This window comes from Pongo abelii, chromosome 14 (assembly GCF_028885655.2).
Source record: "Pongo abelii isolate AG06213 chromosome 14, NHGRI_mPonAbe1-v2.0_pri, whole genome shotgun sequence".
In the NCBI taxonomy this organism is placed as follows: domain Eukaryota; kingdom Metazoa; phylum Chordata; class Mammalia; order Primates; family Hominidae; genus Pongo; species Pongo abelii.
This window is the reverse complement of record NC_071999.2, coordinates 89883070-89901774: the sequence shown is the minus strand read 5'-3', so window position 1 is coordinate 89901774 and position 18705 is coordinate 89883070.

Genomic DNA, 18705 nt, shown 5'->3' with positions numbered 1-18705 from the left:
TGTTAGTAGTTTATCTGCTACATGATTTATTTATACTAAGCTTTATTAATATAGAAAGTAAGTGGAAAGTATTGCCTTAAAAAAACTTACTCTATCATTTGAGAGTGAAGAGATACAGTCATAATTGTATTAATATTATAATGAGGTAAGAAAATGAATGAGTATAAAAGTAATAACAGCAACACTTAATGGATGATTCTAAAACTTTTGCCAGGGATTGTTCTAAAACTTTTATACTGCATTAACTCAAGTAATCATGATAATAGCATAATGAAATGAGTTCTATTTTTATAAACATTTGCAAATGAAGAAGTTGAGCAAAAGTCCAAGGCCATTTGCCAGACAGTGGGGAAGCCAGGATGTCAAAATTCAGTTCCATTCTCAGTTCTTAAGCATATGTTATATCAATTCAGTAATAAGCTTTTTAGAATTTCACCGGAACTGTGTGTGTAGGATTTGTAGTGACTGGGATGCTGAGGGAAGATTTCATGAGAAGATGGTTCCTTAAATGCATGCATAAGTATCAATGGATTTAGTAGTACAGTACATGGGTCAGTAAAGATAAATTCACTAATGCAGTAGAGCGGTGTTTGCACTTTAGCACTTTAGTGGGTTAAAATCATCAGAAGTTATTGTTAAAAATACAGATTCCTGAACTCTATGCCTGGAGGTGTTAGTTTTCAGAAGGCCTTGAGTATACCAGGGAAATTACTTTTTAACAAGATCTCTAGATGATTTTGAGGCCAAGTCTATGGAAGATGCTATGAAGCATACTGCACTAGTATTTTGTATTCAAATTGAATTTCTATACCAATGAAGTTATGTAGAGGGGAGCATTAAAAAAACCATGCAACAATGTATCTGACCGAACAAACACATCTACATAGAAAATAATACCAAATAGAAGAGAAACTAGTACTTGTTTCATAGATTTTTGCACTCATTTGAAGGTAAGGTCACAATGTAAACTTATACAATAATGGTTATGCCATTACCACATTCTTAGTATCTAATATTGTCTTACAAATTGCATTTATTTTTATTTCCAACCCATGCTTTGACTATTTATTTCAATTCTCCAAGAAGAACCTTAGTTCTTAGCATAGACATACCAGCATTCCAGTAGAGGATGTTTGATTTTAAAAAGGCATAAGAATATTGTTCAGCAATTAATGCTGATTTTCTTCTGTTATAGAAAGAGCATTTATCATTCCTTAACTTTTTCAAAGATCTCTCTTAGTAGACAGCTTAAATCTTTCAATGAGATCATACATCAAAACCAATTCTTTCTACTTTTGAATACAATTTGTCCTAGGAGTTTGGTTTTATATGTATACTTCTCACGAAAGATTATAATCAGGTCAAAAAAGGCAGCAGTGTAATGTGGCTTTCAAACCGTAAGATCATATTTTGATTAACAATGGTAATAATTGCAGGCTGGAATAAGCTAGACTTTATTGAAGTCGTTGCGCCCTGCCCTCAGTGCCCCAGCAGAATTGGTTTCAATCTCATTCTGCTTAGGAACTTGGTAATTGTGTCTGTCCTACCAGTTATCACATTGTGATTTTTTGCTTAGTGTCTGTCGTGAACTAGACTATATGGAAACACATGGAGCTCATATCAAGGTAATGTTACATTCAAAGAACAATTCACAAAGATAACTTGAATGTAAATAATGATGGAAATTTATTGTTTATAATTATTTATTGTATATTCTTATTCGATGTGGTTTGACATCTTGCCGATTTACTCCTAAGAACAATGCACCAATTTGAAGCATTTCTGAAACATGAGAGCATCATAATAAGAAAAATATAAGTAGTAACTTTTATATATGTGAGATGTAAAAATGTTAAATGACTAACATTATTAGCCTTATAATTTAAAAAGCCATTATATTCCAAAACTACTATATCAAAGTTGATGTAGGTTACAACAGTCCTTAAGATAAATGTGTGACTTGAAAAAAAATAAAAAGACTCATTTTTAGCAGTATTATGTTCACGGTAAAACTGAGCAGAGGATACAGAGGTTATTTATACTCCTTGTTCCCTCACGTGCATATACGTCCTCATTATTAACATCCCCCACCAGAGCAGTAGCTTTGTGTACAACTGATGAACCTATTGACACATCATTATCACCCAGAGTCCATAGTTTACATATGGTTCACCGTTGGTGTATTCTATGGGTTTCAACAAATGTAAAATGATATGTATCCATCATTATACTACCATACAGAGTAGTTTCCCTACCCAAAAAATTCTTTGAGTAGGGAGTTACAACATTTTGAAAAAAAATTTTTTGAAGTATAATCTTCACTATCAAAGAAATAAATGAATACACTATCTGAAAAAGAAAATCATGTTATAATGAATTATAATGCCCTTGATTGTCATTTTAGGTGAATTTGTTCATAAACTAATATTTTATACAAAACATAAGGTGGTCACAAATTCAATTCCCAGAAGACAATATAAATTTATTTAATTTTAAGGGTTAAACCTCATTAAGATTTCTTTGAATTCTTTTGCTCACTTGTGTGTTTCTTAATGAAGATTGAAAATGATATTTCATAAGGCAACATTACTCATTTTCTGAAATGGAGGATTATGAACTGTCTTATATTCAATAACATTTTTAAAAAATCAATAGCATTGATATCCTATTATATTAAAGAATCATTTCTTTATTTAGATATCAACTAAAATTGGGTTAATGGGCCTAACTAGAGAACTCCTTCCATTATATCCATTAGGGTCCTGATTTTAGTTCATGTAAATAGAGATATTTAATAAATGTAAGTAAGACTCCGGGTTTATTTTATGTTTAAATATTAATGAAAATGATATCAGATAAAGTACATCTTAAAAGTCCATATGATCATGAGAAGACTTTTTTATTAAAGATTATCAGTACTGACTGCATTAAAAAAAAGAAGACCCTAGTTTAAACAATAGCAGCTGACAAATGAAAACTGATAACAAATTTTTTTTTTTGAGAGATAGTGTCTTGCTCTGTCACCCAGGCTGGAGTGCAGTGGCTCACTTCAACCTCTACCTCCAGGATTCAAGTGGTTCTCCTGCCTCAGCTTCCCAAGTAGCTGGGACTACAGGTATGTACCACCACGCCCACCTAATTTTTGTATTTGCTTTTTTTTAGTAGAGAAGGGGTTTCACCATGTTGGCCAGGCCGGTCTCAAACTCCTGACCTCAGGTGATCCGCCCATCTTGGCCTCCCAAAGTATTGAGATTACAGACGCGAGCCATCGCTCCCGGCTGATAACAGATATTCTTAATCGTTTGATTTGCCAAGACTTGTATCTAGTTTATAGATACCTTCTTTCTTCTGTACCTTTTATTAGCACAAAAGCACACGTAAATCTTACATATAAGATTTACCTTATTGTACTAGAAAAGTAAAAAGAAAAAATGGTCATTTTCATTTATATAAGAAGATACTAAGTTTTCTGCACTAATTTATATTTAAAAATTCAGTGGAATTATTTTCAATACCTGTCAGAAGTACATCACTCCCTCAGAGTAAAATAGCAAATGCCTCTATAATTGAATGGAACAAAGGCTCCTATAATATGATTTTTACTAAAAACAACCTAAAGCTATTCATCAATTTGTACTAAATTAATTCAGTCCAGATGAGAAATCATATGAAAGCTGATGCCTTTACTTCACAGCCCATTACCTCCCAGAGGTAAAGATAGGCCTATATTATTATGTAACAATGTGAAACATTTGAAACTCGAAAACCTATGCTGTATTTCAATTTTTAATGAGCTAAGTTATAGTATTTACAACAACCATAGTCTATTTTTTTTTTATTTTCATGTGATAAAGTAGCTCTCCTCCTGCTTCATTTTAAATGTACACCATCTCTTCAATCTTACAGCTCAGTGTATCCACTAAGGCAGATAAACATGGTAAACTGTTATTTACAGGTAATGCACTAAAAGGGCACGGGCTGTTTTTATTAAGCACTCATGATGTGCTGTGTTCTATGCTGGCAACTTGTATTCAATTCTCAGAGCGATCTTAGTTCATAGGTATGATTATTGTAATTTTACAGATGAGAAAATTTAACAGACTCAGTACTGTTAAATAAGTCATTCAGGATAACATGGCCAGTAAGTGCCTGCCATGCTTCTGTTTTTGTGATTCTGCAAGTTCCTAGTATTACAGAAAAGATGTTTTCTGTAATTTATTTTTAGCATTGATTTAGTAGAAATGTCATTTCTTCTTAGATGATGTTTTATTGCTTGTACCCCATATGACTCACCTCTCCCTTTACCCCTATTAATCTCTTCATTTGGTGATAGTATGTTCTATGCAGAAAAAACACCTTGACATTCGAGTGTACAAAATTAAGGGCTTTCCTACATACCCTTGTGCCAGTCCCCAACCAAATCATAGGAGTAACATTTGGCTCTGGCAAAACTGGAAGCACCTTGAGGGCAGATGCAACACTGCAGACATAGTGGGAACTGAAGGAGTTAGGGTCTTGCCACCTCAAAATATGCCATTGTGGCATTTTCACTATTTTGAGTAAAAGCACTTGAAAAACAGCAGGTACAAGTTTATCATTCTGACCTTCCTTCTGTTTCTTAAAAGCTGCAGACAAAATTTCCATGTAACAGATTTCCTCCTCTCTGTTCCAGAAGGAAAGCATCATTCTCACCATCAAAGATGGAAATGTAAGGCTGGGGGAATCTGTATAAATAAACCTTGTTTAATCACTCCTTATCTTCCCAGGCGCTTCCACACCCAATTAACCACCTTAGCCAAAGGTTTTTTTTTTTTTTTTTTGCCTTTTCACAATTTACTTCTTGTCTAATTCAGTATATAAGTGTTCAACTCTGAGTCTTTGGGTCTACATTTTTTCATAAGGCTCCCATGCCACATATAACTTTTATTAAATGAATTTGTATTTTTTTCTAGCTGATCTATCCTATGTTTATTTAATTCTCAGACCCAGCCATAAGAAAAATATCCTGAAAACATAAAGATAAAATTTTGTTTCCCCTATAAGTACCTCATGAAGCAAAACTGCAATTTTTTAAATGCTTAATAAATACAAATCAATGCATCAGTTAGGCCAAAATTTTTGTATTAATCACTTACCATCGTTTGGATAGGCCTGGGTTAAAACTTTACTCTCATAAAAAAATGTATTTACTTCTTTCCACAGAAAAATGGTTCTTTCAAAATTATTTTTGACCTCTATGAATTTCTTCAATTTTTAGGAAACCATTTTAAGTTGTAAATATTGGATCCACATTTCTCTGAGGTGGCAACACCACTTCTGATAACATGTGTATGAAATTAGAATCAAGAATGGTATTTTACCAGATACAATTATTTAAATAACATTAAGTGAGAGATATTTTGTTTGTAAGACTATTATTTTTATTATTGATAGACAGAGCTATACAACAACAAAGTAATACACAGTAAAATTGGAAAGTTATTCAGAATCTTTTTAAACAGAGGATTTAATGGAAAATACAATCAGAAAGTCAATGACCAGAAATCTATTTTAATTTTATTCTTAAAATCCCCAAATAATATAAATCTAATCCACAAAATAAATAAAAACATAACCTGGAAAACATAAAATAATAAAGATTTATGAAACAAAATTTTAATTACAAATTGGTAATTTTCTTCAAATTTTCATTCTTTCTCCCTTTGTTTAAATTCAGCTTCTAGTATTCTTACACTAGAAGTTATCTCGTCATCAAAAAACCCTCCAGGATTATCTAAAAAATAATCAAGAGAATAATTGTCTTGAAACTTATCAGTGGTCAACGCTCACTAGTAGCTACTTTGTTAATGCCAGATGATGGTTTTTATGCTGGATTCAGTTCTACTAGAATCATTCTCTGAACAAGAGCTCCTGTTGAGGTGGTTAATGCACAGTTAGCTAAGGCTTCAGTAAGGATCATCTTTTTCCTTTATTTTTCAATCATTCCAAAATAAAGGTCATATTAGAAATTAAGGAAAAAAAGAATAGAAAGAAAGTAAACGATACTCTACTTCTGGTCTAACAATTCAGGATCTTTGTATCAATTAAAAAATAATTATCTAGATAACTGTGATATGGGAAGAATAAGTAATTATCTAGATAACTGCAATAAGGGAAAAATAAATCTATCAACATATATATGTGTGTATGTACATAACTGTGATATGGGAAGAATAAATAATTAGATAACTGCAATAAGGGAAGAATAAATCTATCAACATATATATGTGTGTATGTACATGTATGTTTCATCTGAGTAAAAATGTGAGTGTGTGTATATATATACATATATACATATATACATATATACATATATATACATATATATATATAGGTTTATACTTCAACTGAGGCTAGGATTTAAGAGAGGGTTTAAATAATCTTTAGAAGGAAATAACCATTGGGTGCCATCTATTCAGGTTGAACAGTTTGATGAACATTTAAATAATTTTTTTAGGAAATTTCCAGAATTAACAGTAAAGTTATTTGTAACTTTTATCTTCTCTGCTAAGTCTTTGAGAATAGTAATGTTGATGATAAAAGTGTGTGAAAAGGAAAAGCATATTAATAAAAACATAAAAATAGCAAAGTTAACATAGATAGCAAGCTGTGTGTGTGTCGATGGCTTCAGTTATGAGTGATCATAACATGAAAATGATTAGATCTTTTGAAATGTAGTATTAAAATATATGGACATGTTTATCAAATCTCAGAACAGCAGAATTAACATCCCATAGAATATCCTTGGTTCTATTTCCTAAGACAGAACACAGAGTTTATGCATGGTAATGCAGTCCAATTGAGTAATTTTTAGGTTTTCATACTTCCGAAAAGGTGTGGCCTCAAAATTACATAACTTACTAACAAATACGGAGAATCTGTTGTTAGAAATGACTGTTGTATCCAAAACTATTTTGTCAGTGCCTAACATAACAATTTTCCTGTTTCAAAAACCATATTGAAATGGCTTTTTGTCATTATATTACTGACAAACACAAACATACACACACACAAAAAAATCCTTTTTTTTAGGCAAGTGTCCTTTGGTAAAGCATGCAAAAGAAAACTGTAACAGAGTGATTCTATCTCTAATTGCACATATATTAGAATTGTTAACTATAGAGAACATGTAATGATGTTGGAATTAGCCTACTTCTGGTGAGAGTTAGAATGAAAAGTGGAGAATTAGCTTAGAACAGGTTACAAAAACTAATTCCTGGAATCCCAAGAATGGACTCAACTAGCTCAGGATATAACAATCAGGTAACAGCTAATTCAGCAGATTTTGTTTTTTAAAATCATAAGGAAATAAATGTGATGGGAATGTTCAATATCAAACAATTTTTAAATATTCTAGTAAATTTATCTGCCCTCTGGTTCCAAGTTGTACACCTTAATTCTTATCTAGATAATAAGAGGAAGGCTGTACACAGTGTTTAAAGTACAGGGCTTAGAATTAGGCAGACCTGGGATTAAATTCTAGCTTCAAGTTGCTCAGTCTTTTGCAGGAATCAGATTATCTTTTCTATAAATGAGGATATTAATACCTACCTTATAGGCTTTCTGGGAATATGAAATGAAATGATTTATGTAAAGCACTCAGCAAAACTTGGCACAAGATAGAAGTTTAAAATAAAAATATAGCCTTATATTTTTTTCTCCTCCTTAAAGATGAATGTATTCTAGATTAAATTTTTTCCACAAGGAGATAGCACCTCCCTTAAAGCTTTTCATATGTCTGGTGAAATGTAGTTTTCAAGCAGTCTCCTGAATACTGGATTTATAATTTTTCTCTCTGAACTTAATCAAGTTATTTAGCCTCTCTGAGCTGTATTTTCCTTTCTGTACATTCAGCATACTAACGTCACTCTCATATGGTGATTATGGGAATCAAAGGATGCAAAATATACAGTTATATCTGATAAATATATAGTATATAGAAGCATTATTATTTTATTTTCAAATAGGAAAAAATGAAAGACCTCTTCTTTTTGTCATCTAAGTTCCTTCTACCTCCCACTGCCTCCCACAAGGATGCAAGCCCTGCTTGGTATTTGGTTTCTGGTTTGAAGGCCAGTATGAACATACACCCATTTTTCCAGTTTATAAATACTAGTTACCTTAATCATATAAGGCCATTTGCCTGCTATTCTAATATTTCCCAACCTTTCTTCCTCATTTTCTCTGACAGGCAGTAAAGAATGCACAAAACCTGATCATCCTAACTTCCTTTGGTAAGTGATTTATGACTCAAACATTCACTGAAATCAAACCATCCATTTGCAGGCCATATATGATTGGCTTTCACATAAACACTCATATTTAATGACTATGTTGACTGTGATTCCTACACAACTTCGGGGGTGGTGAGGGTACATTTATTGTCTTGGTTAAAACATCTGCAAGTTTGTGTTGCCAAGAATTAACTTAGGGTTTGAATCATCAAGTGGTCCTTATGTGGGGAGGTGTGTCTTATCATCAAACTCAGGAGCTTTCCCTGAGTACTTGCACACACCACTCACAAAAATTTTATCTTCATTCCTATCTATGCCAAAAGGGTGCAGAGATTAGAAGATGAATTTGAGAGGAAGAGTGGAACTGTTACAGTTGACTCACTTAGGAAAAAACTTAAAGCCAATAGTTTACAAATCTATTTCTCCAAGTCTTTTCTACTATCCCCCAATGCACAAAGTGAGTGTACCAGCAACTTGCTATTTTAATGTTTCTTCTTTCTTCTCCCTCTAGAATGCAGAGACAATTTTAGCTCCAAGCTCCTTTTTTTGTGTGTGACCTAAACTTATTAAGATGCTCAGTTAAACAAAAATATACATCCATTCCTTTAAAAAGAGCCTGCTTACTTAGAAAACTGTTTTTTCTTTTAAATATGAATTTCTTTGATTTATTATTTCATTGACTATTCCAGTGCCATTATTCTTGTGAAGTAGTGTTTCCTGATTTGGAATCCAACTGTTAAGTACTCTATATTTTAATAATAATGTATAGACTCTGTTGTAGTGATGTGTATTGTGAGAGATAACTGTATTTTAGATGAAAGTTTCTCTAAAATTAGAATATATTAATAAATTAGCTTCTTGAAGAGTGAACACAAAGTAATTCCTTCACTGAGCTTTTCCTTTAGTCGGTTTCTGAGGGCTTGAAGGATAGGACAGCATGATGAACGGTGATTAAACTGAGCCTGAGCAAAATGATGAAAAAAATATAAAATTTTTCATTCTTGACAACAGGCATTAACATAGAACTTAGGCCATTATGTTCAGCAGAATTGAAGCCAAGATCCTTTTATAAGTTCTTACAGTGGTATGCAGGGAGTAAAGGAAGGAAGCCAAAGGACAGGCCATTTTATTTATAAGCTAAAAAAAACACAGTCAACACCGAGAATTTGATTCTTTCACTCCTCCCAAGTAGGAAATATTTACTCTAGTATATTTTCTTTGTTATGAAAAATGTAAGTGCACATTTGGATATAACAATGATTTAATTGCTAAAAGTATGATAACCTTTGATTCAAATATTTTATAATTTTAGGTCTTATTATTACCTTCAGTAACAGCAAATAAAAAAATAAGGAGTATATACTATAATAATTGCTAACACACAGCATTTATTGTATGATGTTATATTTTACAAACGTTAAGTATTAACTGCTTTCTTCCTCATTAGCATTGTATGAGCTATGTAAAATTTTTGTTTATTTCAATGAATGGATAAACTAAAGGTAATTTTCTTAGACTTTCTGGCTTCTACATCCATGTTTATCAGCTTTATGACAATTCCTTGCTTTACTGACTAATTTCTGAACCTCGCCACTCAGAAAAGAGGCCATATGGAAGAGAGATGTTGGTGGTTTCAATTCAAGTGGTAGCAATAAAAGTACAAGAGTATTTTCTACGGGTAGAGCTAGCATGTTTGCTGGGGAATAGATATGGTGTATGAGAGAATGAGAACGTTAATAAGGGCTCCAAGGTTTTGTTCGATACAACTGAAATTTTGGAATTCCAATGAACTGACATGGATAAGACTGTAGATAGAGTAATTTTAGATGGATCATAGCAATTTTATTTGGGTAATATTTATTTAGCATGTTTATTAGACAGTTAGATGGCAAGATCTAATAGACAATTGGCTCTAGGTATCTATAGTTCATAAGAGATGTAGAAATTCAATTTGGGGTGTTTCATCGTATAAATCACACTGAAAGACAAGAGATGCTATGAGATCCGCAATAGAGTGAATGTAAATAGAGGGAAAAAAAGGTTTTCTTTTTTGTTTCTGATATGGATGAACAAGTTAACTTGATCAACTTCGTGGCTAAAGGCAACTAGTATGTCTGATTCAGGTGCTTAAAAATCTGCTTGAAGTTACTAAAAAGTTAACATCATAATGAAATGTTGCCAGGCAAATATATCAGGGACAGATAGGAAGGTAAGCTTAGTATTTGAGAACAATTTTTCTTTAGGGCTGTTCACCTATTCTGAAGAAGAGCTGAAGGCAAAAAAAAAAAAAAAAAGCATTGTTTTGTTGATAACCTTTTAGAAGCTGACGGACAAAGTCCAGGGTCTCCCAAAAGGAAACAGCTGATAATTTCCCCACACTTTGAGTTAAAACCCAAGGGAGCTATAGTCTAGGAGTTAGGGCAAATCTAGAGACCTGCCCTCATAGAGCCTGAAGCCAAATCTTCAGTAATATTAATGCCAGAAATGAGTTAAATGCCAGATTGGTGGCCTCCTCATTTGACTTCCACAAGCTAAGGTAAAATTTCTCAGAACATAACTTTACCTTGAACTTCAAATTACATTTACACTATCAAATGTTATACAACTCCTGACATTCAATAAAAAATAATCAAGCACATACAGAAGTTAAAACACAGAAAGAAGAAACAAGAGAAAAATAGATAATAAAAACAAAAGTAATCCTGGACATGGAATTATAGTATTTTTAAATAACTTTTAATATTAAATGTACAGAGATATAAGAGAATGTTCAGATTTTTGGTAGAAAAAAATGAAAATAATTAAAAAGACCCAAATGATAATTTTAAAACTGAAATATAAAATAACCTATATTAAGAAGTCAACAGGGAAACTTTGAATGTTCTAATTTTGAAAATGTTTGGCAAGATGATTGGCAAGAAAGCTACATGTAGTTATGTGATTAAACTACTGAATACTGAAGGAAGAAAAATAGAAATTTTTATAAAATCAAGAAATATAAACGACAATTTACCTTCAAATCCGTAACATATAGACTTATGGATATTTTCTCAACACAAATAATGACAGCAAAAGCAGTGATGAAAATTGTGTCTTTAAAATGCTGAAAGAAAACGATAAAACTAGAGTTTTCTCCCTAGCAAGAATATTATTCAAAAATGAAGGGGTAATCTAGGGTAATCTGGATATCTTTAGACAACCAAATTTGAGATAATTTATCACCCACCAGGTTATATTAAAAGGTATTTTTAGGGTGGTTTTCAGGCCAAAAGCAAACTATCCCAAAGGAAATTAGGAAATGTAGAAAAAAGAGCAATGAAAATATTAAATATGAAGGTTGATATAAATGAATAGTGGTTGTATAAAATAATTTTGGCAGTACTGTATCAGATACATATGTAATACTTATTTACATATCCATATCAATATTCACTATATTTATTGAAGAATATGGAAGAGGAAAGGTCCTTCATTGACTTCAGCCATGGCCTTGTGTGTTTATGGTTGTGTCTGCTGCTACCAGCGAGTCTTGGAAATAAAATAAATATTAATCAGTTTTTATGTATGTTTCATATATATTATCTGAGAAGTATTATATAAAATAAAAATTTTTATTACCTAAATAAGTCCTTAACGTTGCCACTCTGGTATATATTTCTGTGAGTACTATTAAACTTGCTAAAAAGTATGAATGTTACATGATTAGATATTACTCAGCAGTGCTCACTGGCATTTTCACTATATGAATATTCACTATAGACTATGGTTCTTTGTACTTATTCTTAAACTTCATGTATATCAAAATAATTTTATTATATTCATAATGAAGGGTATAAAAATTGCTTAAAGTAAGCAAACTATCGCAAGGACAAAAAACCAAACACCGCATGTTCTCACTCATAGGTGGGAATTGAACAATGAGAACACATGGACACAGGAAGGGGAGCATCACACACCGGGGCCTGTTGTGGGGTGGGGGAAGTGGGGAGGGATAGCATTTGGAGAGATACCTAATGTTAAATGACGAGTTACTGGGTTCAGCACACCAGCATGGCACATGTATACATATGCAACTAACCTGCACGTTGTGCACATGTACCCTAAAACTTAAAGTATAATAAAAAAATTGCTTAAAGTATTTAAACATTTTAATTTCAGGAATTCCAATTCCTTGGGTGTAAATCCTGAAGATTCATATCTGTCAAGAGTTTAAAAACATTACGCAGGATATTAATAACTGAGACATCCCTGTGAGAAACAAAAATAAAGAAACCATGGTAATTATTACCAAAACAGGCTTACCTATCTGTAGTGAAGTGATTTAGGTATATTATTTACATGGGGCATATTATTTAGCATGAATATAATCAATATAAGAGGCCAAGTGAACATGAAAGTATTTCTGAGAAAGTATAGGAAAGAAATAAACCAGAGTGTAAAAAGGAATTATCAACTGCATGTAATTTTCATCTGCCAAATGAGCCAATTGTCCATTTTTAAAGCAAACTAAAAAGGTACAAACACAAACTTTACTGAGCCCTTACTCTTATTTGTACCATAAGGACAGGAAAGGTTAGTTAGAGCAATAAATCACTGATGTTAAGGAATGCCAGAATATTTGTATTTAGCCCCCAATAGGAGGAAGTGTTCTGGGGATGATATTCACTTGTAAACAGTAATCATTAGCATCAGGGTCATATAGATACCTACTTTCCCTGATCGTGTCATGGTAACCCTCAAGAGTCCTTTTGGGTATAATTGATACCTTTGAGATTATAATTTATCTGGTAAATAATCTTAATCGACTGGGTCTTTGGGGAAATTTTTTCTTGCACAATAGAAGAACTACTATTCCTCTGAAAATCATAGAAAGAAAACATATATTTGCACCACGTAGCCCAGATGCCAGAGGTTAATGTATTTCCCTTTCCTAGAAAAGAGTTGTACAGAATGGTCACTTTAACTATCTCTCTTCTGTTTATTTATTTTTCTTAATTCCATGCATTTTATCATTTAACAAGCCTTAATTGGGCATTTGTAATATAGCAAATATTGTACAAATAATTAAAACATAATTCCATCCTCTAAGAAGTCCAGGTCATTAAACTGTCAACAAATGATTCAGTCATCATCATTTTATCACCTATTGTTAGCTACCATCTATTGTCTACTATTTCCTAGATACTACATATATGTTAAGTATTTAGCTAAATATTTTGAAAAGATCATCTTAATTAAAACCTCTGCTGCAACTAATGTGACAGTAAGCTTGGATATCAAAATATTGAGTTCAGAGTAATTAAGCAACTTTTTCACAGCTGAAGAGCCAGAGATTGATGAATGAACAGTTAAACCCAGGGCTGATTTCAGTGTTTGGAGTCCCAAGCACTATGATAAACTTCCTACGTACCAAAGCAATCCAATAGCTTCTTTGGACACACAGAATTGGGGTGATACACTCTGCCTGAAATGAGAGGCCCTAGGATGGCTGCACAAGGATGTGATATTTAACCTACACTTTAAATGTACAGCAGATAAGCATTCACCCATTGTACATATTGGAATAATACATTCAAAACAGATGATCCTACATGAATAAAGAATCAAGTCTCATTATTTCTTATCGTAAATTTTCAATATGATGATATGTATTATTGTACTTAAGAAAAAATTTATAGGTCATTGGGCATGAAATATGTATGCTGTAATCATAGAACATTTATTAATCTATATTGGACTTTGCACACTGCATTTTATCTCAATGTTGATTAATAAACATTAGATGATTTGTCTGATTTTACAATATTTATAATACTGTTTATCTTTTCCATTCAAAATGACCTACTGTTTTCATTTCATTTTTAGATAACACATTTTGGTTAACAGCCCTAATCATGCAAATAAAGCCATTTTACTGTAGGAGCCAGACACATAAGAGCAAGTGAAATAAATTCTGAGTAGCCTTCAATGTAATCACACTAATGGCAATTCTCATCTTCTTTGATCTATTTTAGTACCAAGTCCTTTAACGGTGATGGACAATAACATAGAGTAATGATGACATGATAGTTAATAAGTTGCCGACTCTTATTTCCTATATTTTTTTCTGTTAACTTCCTATGACTGTAGATGGGAAGATGCACTATTTTAAAACTCATTTCTACTATTGATTGACCTATATATTTGATGCAAATTTAAGCTATCACAATGTGACTTTTTTGGATTAGAAGAAATTTATTCTGAGTTTTATCTGGAAGAAGAAAGTTACAAGGATAGGTAACAAAATATGCTTTGTAAAAGAGAAAGAGCAAGGAGGATTACTGTCGCCTTGTAATATGTAAAATATGCCATAAATCCTAATAATTTAAAGAATTTGCTACTGAGCATCCATAAATACAGAAAAAATAAATTAAAAATAGAAATATATGGAAATGTAATATATATTCAATTATTTGAACTAATTATTTTCTACCTTTTTTAAATTTATCAGATTACTGTTATTACAACAAAAACAAGCCAATGAAATATATGGTAATATTGAAATTTCAAATTAGCTATGGGGGGAAGGTTAATTATTATTAGCTAAAAAGTAGTAGGAAAAATAAACTTAGATTATCACAAAGTACACACACACACAGACAGAATTTAATTGTGTCATATAACCTACAAGAAAGCTATAAACTATTACAAGAAGAAAATTTAGAAGAGCTTTCCAGATACCTTGTAGTAACAAAATCTATTTAAATATCATATGACACCAACATTTTTAACAGAAAATGACTATTTTATGTTAATGGACATTGTTAAGTTTAAAGAAAAAAAACAAGGTGAAAAACATACTGGCAACAGATGTTGTAAGCAAATCATTGAATATCAAAAAATATAGATGTATTGATTATGTATTGCTGTATAAGAAATCACCCCAAAACTTAGGAGCTCATAACAGGAAAAAAAGAGACATGGGTCACGAATTCAGGAGCAGCTTTTCTGAGTGGTCTCTGGCTTAGAGTCTTTCATGAGATTGTAGTCAGACTGCAATCTGACTAGGGCCATCAAAAGTCTCCTTCCTTCGTATTCTAGTGCTTAGGCTATACCGTACAGAACAGAGGCTAGAGCAGCTAAGGACCTTCAGGCACCATTCTCTTTCTCTAGCTAAATAGCCTCTCCAGCTTACTAGCATCATAGTATCATGACTTCTCATGTGGATGCTCAGGGTTCCAAAGGCACGATCCCTGAGACAGCAAGCCAGGTGAAACTCTACCAGTTTTATTCTCTGGCCTTGAAAATCACAGCATCACTCCTGCTGCTTTAGTTGCTCAGAGAAGAAAGAAGCCCTTACCAAGATTGAAGAGTAGGAAACATAAGCCCCACCTGTTAATGAGAAGAGTGTGAGTCACATGGTAAGAATAATATGTGGAAAATTCATTTTGCCACAGTATGGTGACTTACAAATAATGAAGGACATAATGCCTAGGCGTAGAAAGACTTAAGATTTCCATAGGTGAATGGGAGAGGAAAACAAAAGCAGAGGGATTCAAGCAGAAGTTTCTGCACCCCCTGTCCCCGCCATCATCCAGTGGAGGTATTAACAGGAATTTCAGGAGCATAAAGTCATGAGGCAGAGGGAAGCCTCATGAGGAGATCCTCTTCATGCTTATATATGGAAGAAATTCAGAAATTCACTGAATCCCGGAATGTCGAGTGATACATTCAGATGGACACACCTGATAATACGGAACCCAGTAACTATGAAGGAATGTGTTCCATAAAAGAAACAATGGCACTGAAGACCCTCATCAATTTCTTCTTTTCTATATGTGAAAATGGAGGTCTCCAGACATGAAAACACATCAAAATAGAATTGGTTCGTGGAAAATATCCAACACTGGAACAAGTAGATATGTGAAGGACTTGGAAGCCTCTCTGTGGATACTCCTGAACTCAGATTCTTGACTATGACACACCAGTTTTCAATACCCAGACTTCTTTAGGGAAACGAGAGTCCACAGCAGTGCTGACACTTCCGAGATTCCCAGTACAAATACTCTACAATTTAGATATTTTTTGAATAAATGAAAAAATAATAAAGCCCTTTTAATTTATACTTCACTTATGTATAATTACTCACAAAAGGGCTGGGCAAAAATTTCCAATAATTGCCAAAATGTTATTAAATAAAATTTACCTACTTAGGAAGACAAATTTTTCACTACGGTATTATATATTCCTCTGTAATTTGCATTTTGTTAATATAATTAAACTAGATATGAATGTAGTTAAAGGCTAAAACTAAACGCTACAAAAAGTACTTTTGCAAAAATTCAAAGTGTGATAAATTAACTAACATTCATGATATATTTAGAAATCACATGTAGGTTCAAAAACATCCCGACTCTAAGTAACCCTTCATGTGTTTCTCTATTGCATCCATCGTTTCTCATTCATTGTTTTTCTCAGATTTCTCTTACAAAGGCCATTAATTGTATCTAATATCAGATCCTAGTATTAGTTCTCATCCTACTTCACATTACTTGAATTTATCATCCTTTGCCTTCTAGGTCACTGCACTCCCACTTCTCTGATTATTTCCTTTCTGAGTAATTTTCACGATTCTGGTTCTTAAAACTACTGTCAGTTCACAATAAAGGTGGTATTAAATGATTAAATGAATAAAACCTTTGTGCTGAGAAGGAAGAAACACATGTAACAGGAAATGTTACACTATCGTAATTGTATTCCTATTTTCAGTCTATATTCCAATTGGAAAATTACTATTCACTTGTTTTTTTTTTTTCAAAAAAGCAAACGTAAGCAATCCATAGCATACCACAAACAAAAATGTGAAGTATAGAACCAGCTCATGTGTAACACAGAAAATGCAGACAAAGTGAACAGAAAGTACAGCAAAATGCTTCAAGGGACAGAAAAAGAAACAGAATCTATTCACATGGATAAAGTAACTAGCAGTTGACATTTTGCAGACAATACTGGAGGTAATGAAAATATCTTAGAGATACTATAACTTTAAAAGTACTTATTAATTACTGTTTAGCATATATAAACCCCAAATCAGGGAATTTTATCTTTTTCCCCGAATAAACTAGTTTAGAACAAAGATACTAGAATGTTATCAGCAGGAAAAAATTAATGGAGAGCTTAGAATAGAAGAAATTGTCTTTATTAAAGATTTCTAAAAGTTTTTACTATTATATGTGTAAGTAAAATGTTGAAAATTAATACCAAAATCTCTGTTTATATATGATTTGGAATTTGGGTATGCACTCATGCTGACTAAATTTAGGTTGACCGTATATGTATAGTTTTTTTTTCGAGAATGTGGGCTCAGCCATTTTAACGGAAAATTGTTCTTGTCTACATCAAGCCTAAGATAAAGAGTCTCTTAAAGTGGATGATATCTGACATTATTGAATGAACATCTTTAGGTAAATAGGCCACCTTCCTGAATGCTGGTCTAAAGAGTCTGATTTGACTTGCACATTGCCATTTATTATCCATCTATCCTCAAATACTTCTTTATTTCTCTTTTGAAAAGTCTCTGCAACCCAAGAATTTCTTGTCTGCTATGCAAATGATTTCCTAATGTCTAGCTGAAACCTGCCTAATGAGCTTTAGATTCATAGTTCCAATTACTTGATCAGCAGCATCATCACCTGGATTTCCAACTGATACTTCAAACTCAGTAAACACAAAGCAGGATACATCAACTTTCCCAGGAGATCTGTCAATCTGCTTTTCTAAATTTCTCTGGGTTCAAAACTATTCTCACAGTTACCTGAGCACAGTCATCAAGGACTAACACAGAAGGCACATCTCCTATGTAGATTTCTCTGATTCTTAAAGTAAAACAACAATAAAATGACAACAAAAACTCTTCTTCTTCTGATGAAAATATAACTGAAAGTTCCCTATGACACATCTCATTTTTTATCATGTGTTAGTCTGTCTCATGACATACTTCATGACTCATGAAAGCATGCCTCAGGACTTACTTTATTACCGTGTTACGAATCTCAGGCACTTGCGCATTTGCAATCATTTCTGAATATATTTTGAATGAGTAGTAAATGAATGAATTTCATATGTATAAAAGAAAAATATTTCTAATACCTCTAAAAATGTATTACATTACACACACACACACACACACATTCCAGCCACACACACACACACACACACACATTCCAGCCTCTTTAGCCTTTATGTAGTTTAGTTTTTGAAAACCTTATGGGAAACTAAATTTGACCTCTGTCAAATTATATGTCTAGGAATTAAAATTAGATAGGCAGATACTTGTTTACCTAATTAATGCCTCAGCAATTGTAGAGATTCTAATTTTATCACATTGCTTTCATCTTTCCAGATCAGAGAGCCATTTTTAAGATATTTTACACAAACTGATACCATCTCTTCA